Raw genomic sequence first — 6,000 nt, 5'->3', positions numbered from 1 at the left:
TGTTTTACACAACGATCTTCCCATGAAAGTGAGACAACAAAACCCTCACATCAATGCTCAGAGACACTGGGGTTCCTGCTCCTTCCACTATCAGCCAGTGCAACTATTTTATTATTATTATATATATATATATATATATATATATATATATATTTTGCTTGTATCATATCTGCATGTTATAATTAGTACTGTAAATTATGTATGTCAAATTTAATCTAAATACAGTCCTTACATTGAATTGCACCTTGGCGCTCGCTTCTTTCAACTCAAGGGAGGGCAGCCCTTATCCCAGGTACTGGAGTACGACTCTTTGTGAATTAGAGTGTTGCAATTTGCGCTGTTTTTTATGAAAGCCGCTGCTCCAGTTTGAAATACATGTGCAGGTGGTTACTTGGTTACGGCATTTATTCAATAATTAAGATAGTAATAACCTGAAAATATCTGAAGTAGCTCAAATGCAGGGCCGGATTAAGACCCACATGGGCCTGGAGCTGAAAATGTTCAAGGGCCTATACTGAGAAGGGGAAGAGCTGTGATAGGTGCTGTGTGGGTGTAGTCAGAGTAACCCTGGTTTATACACCCCCTAAACTATGAACCCAATGTCTCCCTAACTACATAGAAATAGAAAAATTGCATAATTTATTTTTTTTTGGAGGGGGGGGGGGGGGAGACTAAAAAAGTTATTTAAATACTTAAAACGCTTGGCCAGTTAGGCAGCTGGTAATCATGCTGTCATGTTGATGGGCCTATTTTTGTGTGAAGGCCTGGAGCTGTAGCTCCATCCGCCCCATTTTTAATCTGGCCCTGCTCAAATGCATGCCTTTCTACAATCTGTCCCAGTATGGTGTTACTTAATGGTAACTATTAGGGGTAAATTTACTAAAGTGAGGGTTTTTAGAAGTGAGTTTAAAAAGTGATGTTGCCCATAGCAACCAATCAGATTCTACTTAACATTTAACTAGCACCTTCTGGAAGATAAAAACTAGAATCTGATTGGTTGCTATGGGCAACATCACTTTTTAAACTCACTTCTAAAAAATCTCACTTTAGTAAATTTACCCCTTACACCTTAATGTGGTGAGTGGAATGGGTTTATAAACAGCTAGCCTGAGGGATTGTCTTGGTTGGGCCTGAAATTAAACTCATAGGAGGTATCCCGTATTACTTATGTGAGAATGTCCCTTCCCACCCATTCCACCTCTTCAGTGGGAAGCATTGATATGCACAAACTGGGTGCGGGACTATATAGGCGCAAATCAGTGTTTGCTTTCTGGACATGTACGGAGCGAAATCACACATAATGCACTACGCAACCGGCATAGTACTCACTCAGCCCCACAGTGTTTCAGTGTACAGGGCAGGGCACCGGAGCTAGAGAGGGCACCTAAGTGCGCGCAGCTAAGGCGCACGCGCGTCCGAACAGGGGGTGTGGTCATCGAAAAGGGGGCGTGTCTATAAGACGCGTCCCCTTTTCGTCACTCTTGGGGGCGTGCCTGGCACTTACAGACATGCCGGGCAGCCCCCAAGCGCTGCAGACAGGGAGAATAGATGCCAGGCGCATGCGTCCGGCGTCTATTCTCCAGCGGTGACTGGGTCACCGCACATTTCTCCACCCGCGGGGCACTGCGACCCACGGGTGAAGACGGCACCCGCAGGCTGTAAGGGCAGGGCGGTTTTTGCCCTCCTTCTGGAGGGCAGGGTGCTTTTTGCCCTCCAGAAGGAGGGCAGGGCACTGCGCCCCGCTAAAACAGCCTAGCTTGAACGCTACTGTTTAATGTAAAAGAAAGAAATATACACAGACAGCCATGGCCAAAAGTTTTGAGAATGAGACAAGCAGAGTTGGCTGGTTTATACCACCTCGGCTTTAAACCATAGTTACTTTAAACCAAATGGGTTTTTAAAAAAAAAAACCACTCTTCTTTTTTTTATTATGCTGACTAAAGGCACAACGCTGTGACTGGTATTATTCCACATTCTTGTTGTTTTTGGTCTTTATCTCAGTAAGCTGAACCAATGCAGTAAATTACACACACTACAAAGATATAGGGAGTATGAACCAGATAAGAGGTGCTAAATCTGCCTAGCATCAAGCTAGGACTTCTCCCCCATCAATCCCATAGGGCAGCAAAAAAAAATCACAGCTAGCATTCTCAATCGCAAAGAGTAAACACCAACATATAAAACAGGCAATACACAGAGAAACACCTCATGGTTTAATCTCCATGGTTACCTTTGTATTTCAATTCAAAACCTTCAGTCCTATTGAGATGAGTGCTAGAAAGAAAGACTTCGGTGTAAATTTACTAAGATGGGAGTTCTATTAAGAAGTGATGTTGCCCATAGCAACCAATCAGATTCCAGGTATTATCTTCTAGAATGTGCTAGATAAATGAGAAATAGAATCTGATTGGTTGCTATGGGCAACATCACTTCTTAAATAGAACTCCCATCTTAGTAAATTTACCCCTTAGTCTCTGTGGTGTCAGAAGTATCATCTTATGAATGGTTGACGAGCAAATATAAACGCAATTGAAAAAGAGTTAACCCCTATGTATTTCCCATTATTTAACTACTTCTGATTGCTCAAACATCTTTTTTTCTTCTTTCAGTTTAGTTCATTCAAAGCTTTGAAACAGAATGGGAACTGAAAAGGTCTCTAAACTAGTGTTTTTATTCAAAATGTTTAATGCCAGTGACATTTCCAGTTCTGATGCTCAACTCCTTTTTTCTGTTTGTGTGTTTTACTGAAAAGTGCTTTTGCATGTTTTAATTATGTTTAGTATAAAACTGGTTTTATTGAAAGTTTGCTGCTTCAGTGTTTTTAGAACTTTTTGTCGGATGTTACTATGGTATACTGAAGTAAATTTACAAGCATTTCATAAGTGTCAATGGCAACATCTGAGAAAAAGGTCTAAAAGCACTGAAGCAGCAAACTGTGAAAACCAGTACTTGTGTCATTCTCAAAACTTTTGGCCATGACTATATATGCAGAAACATCAAACACAATTAAGGATGTACGCGATCAATTGCAACAAAACTTCCCTAGAGCCGTGGCATAAATAGGAATTGTAGGATTCCTGTTCACAATATTATGCAACTGCACCCTCAGAAACAGAGGCTCACAATATGTGGCTATCTTCTCTGTGGAGGAACTAAAAGTCCCAGCATGCTCTGCCAGTAGCGTCTGGCAGGGCATGTTGAGAATTGTATCTCACAACTTCTAGAGCTCCACAGGTTTTCTGAGCAAGTTCTGGAAACCACAAATAATATATATATATATATATATATATATATATATGATACCAGGTGGCACAAGCGAATATATGGCAGAGCACTATATAGTGGTAAAGGTGAGCTACAGATGTATCCTCCTCTACAGATGTATCCTCCTTCATCTATCCTCAGTATGCCAGGCAGCGTGACATGCCTGGCATGAATGAGTCCCCATGTCCCATGCAACTCTGCTAGCGACGGGACTGTGGGCCTGATTCAGACCCTCTCGCAAGCGGCCGCTCGCTCGTACACAGCCGATGTTATGCGCATGCATTGCATGTGCTGCTTGAACTAGTCCGAGCGATCGGGAAGCACACGCTCGCCCAACAAATACAGCCCAGTGGAGTGAGTGACAGGAGAGGCCGTTTGTGGATGGTAACAGGGGCAGGGCAGTAGTACCGGGAGCGGAGTTGCGTACGCAGGCATGCCTGAGTGTTTCAACACCGTTTCAGAGGCGTGCATAATTAACAGGCAACGTCATAGTACACGTCACCTGGTTGAATTATACACTGAAGTGCTCACAGTGCTTGCGGTAGGGTACAGTCAAACACAAGCGCTGCGGTCAGATCCAATGGAACCCGATGTACCGATGGTTGTATATATTTCCTGGAGATGACGTTCGCTAGGGCGGCTAAAGACAGGATGGTGGGTGTCTGTAAACACAAAGTGATCGCACGCAAAGACATAGTGGGCGTGCTTATGCCTTGCCGTGCGATCGTCTGCCTTGATGTCACTTAGCTGAATTTGCATACGCTGGGAGCGAGCGGCCGCATCTAGTGAGAGGGTCTGAATCAGGCCATGTGTGTGACTGTATATGAAGCACAACAGAACTTAGCTTGGAAAAAAGCTGTGGCTGCTGCATTGTAGCACTTCCTATGATGATTCAGAGACTCAGTCGCACACAGATATACAAGTGTCATATATCAAATTAATCAGCACAGTCTCCTGGACGTCCTCGTCACATCACGTTGCGACTTAGCTGCATTTTCGCCAAAATAAGACGCTTGGAGGTAGCAGAGTCTCACTGGACCTGACGCGCCGAGATGGGCTGTTCGGCGTGACTGCAGCAAAGATGTGTGAGGACACATTCGTATACATAACCCTAAGCAGACTGAAGTAGCAGAAGTTCCATTCCTTGAATGATTGGTTGATTAGCCTATGCGGTAAATGCAATAGCATGTGAGTTGAAGGAATTTGCGAGATTTCTGCGATTTAGCAGCTAAAATTAAAGTGGCAATATGTTAACAGGCACAACCACCCCGGTTTTGCCTTTTAAGACATTGCTGCTTTGAATTTAGCAGCTAAATCGCCAAAATCTTGTTCAACCTCATACCAGTATCACTAATATGTTTCACTTTCTCTTCTGTAACCTATCCTGAGATAACACAGTGCTTCTTTATGGAACTGGCTAGTCGCTAAATATTGAATTGACTATTAAAAAAGTGATGTAAACACTTCCTATATAATGTCACTATAAAGTGGTGGTGTGTTGCGTAAACAACATATTCAGAATAGAAAATGACATTACGGGAGGTAATATAAGAAGTTGATGACTGTACAATGTGAAATCATTATTCTTTTGCTTTAATCACTGTTACGTTGGTCCTGAATGAAGAAGAAATATCTGGGCTTATTTAATGTGTACATCTGTGCTGTAATCTTTAGCAACCAATAGGATTCAGGCGCTCTTCTAGAGCAGTTCATAAAATACAAGCATGCAATGTGTTGCTATCTTGTGTACATGCTATTATTTTATTAAATAAACCCAAATGAGTATCAGCACTTGTCTACCATTAATAGCAATTGAAACGTAATAAAAACGAGTATTGCAGTCAAACATTTGTATACTAAACAAAAGAAAAGATAAAGAGCCTGACCAGAGTGGCATATAAATCACTTTGCAGACAGATCTGGTGATTTTTAGCAACTGTGCATGCGTCAGAGCCCATCGCACACCCATCTATGAGTGATTCAGAGTCATCCGTATCTCAGTCACATCTCATCTCCAGGTAGATGGGTGTAACTGGATGGCAGTGGGACTTTCAGATGTAGGCAAAATGTTCTGCGGGTGTGTCATGGGCAGAAAAATGGACTATTCAGAGATGAGCGTTCGCAGAGATCTGGTCTGACTTGGTGCACTTCTGCATGTGGATCTGGTCTGATTACAGATGGATCTCTTGCACCAAGGATAGAATTGGTGCACGTCTGCACCGATAGTGGTGGCGGCTATTTCTGCAAGTGGATGGATAGCAGTACTGCAACCACAGAGATATGTGCAACTCTGCATACAGATGAAGATTCCTATTTATTTTCCAGCACACAATGCGGCCAATGTGTGCAAGTAAGACCCTTAACCTTGATTTATTGATATTCAAGATATTAAAGTGATATGCCACCCTGTCATCCAACATCACAGTTCACCCAAATGTAATGCCACAACTGCTGTGCACTTGCTTGCGGAAGAGCCTGAGAACAATGGGAAAACCCCAATAATTATATAACGCTGCAGGTACCAAGCATGGAAAAAGAGTACAGGGGTTATTAATGGACCATTGGGGTGTGTAATCATTTAGATTTTATTCCCGAAAAGTAATTACGATCTGCTGTAATAAATATAAAATAGGGACAGTTGTCCAGATGCTTAAGTCATCCTCTTTAACAGCCGCAGACCTCTGTGTCCTTTGACATATTATAGCTTCTTTCCATTGCTACAATCCTCAATGCATT

This window comes from Taudactylus pleione, unplaced genomic scaffold, assembly GCF_031769625.1.
Source record: "Taudactylus pleione unplaced genomic scaffold, aTauple2 ptg000065l, whole genome shotgun sequence".
NCBI lineage: Eukaryota > Metazoa > Chordata > Amphibia > Anura > Myobatrachidae > Taudactylus > Taudactylus pleione.
The sequence above is the reverse complement of the archived record's forward strand: the minus strand, read 5'-3'. Positions refer to the sequence as shown.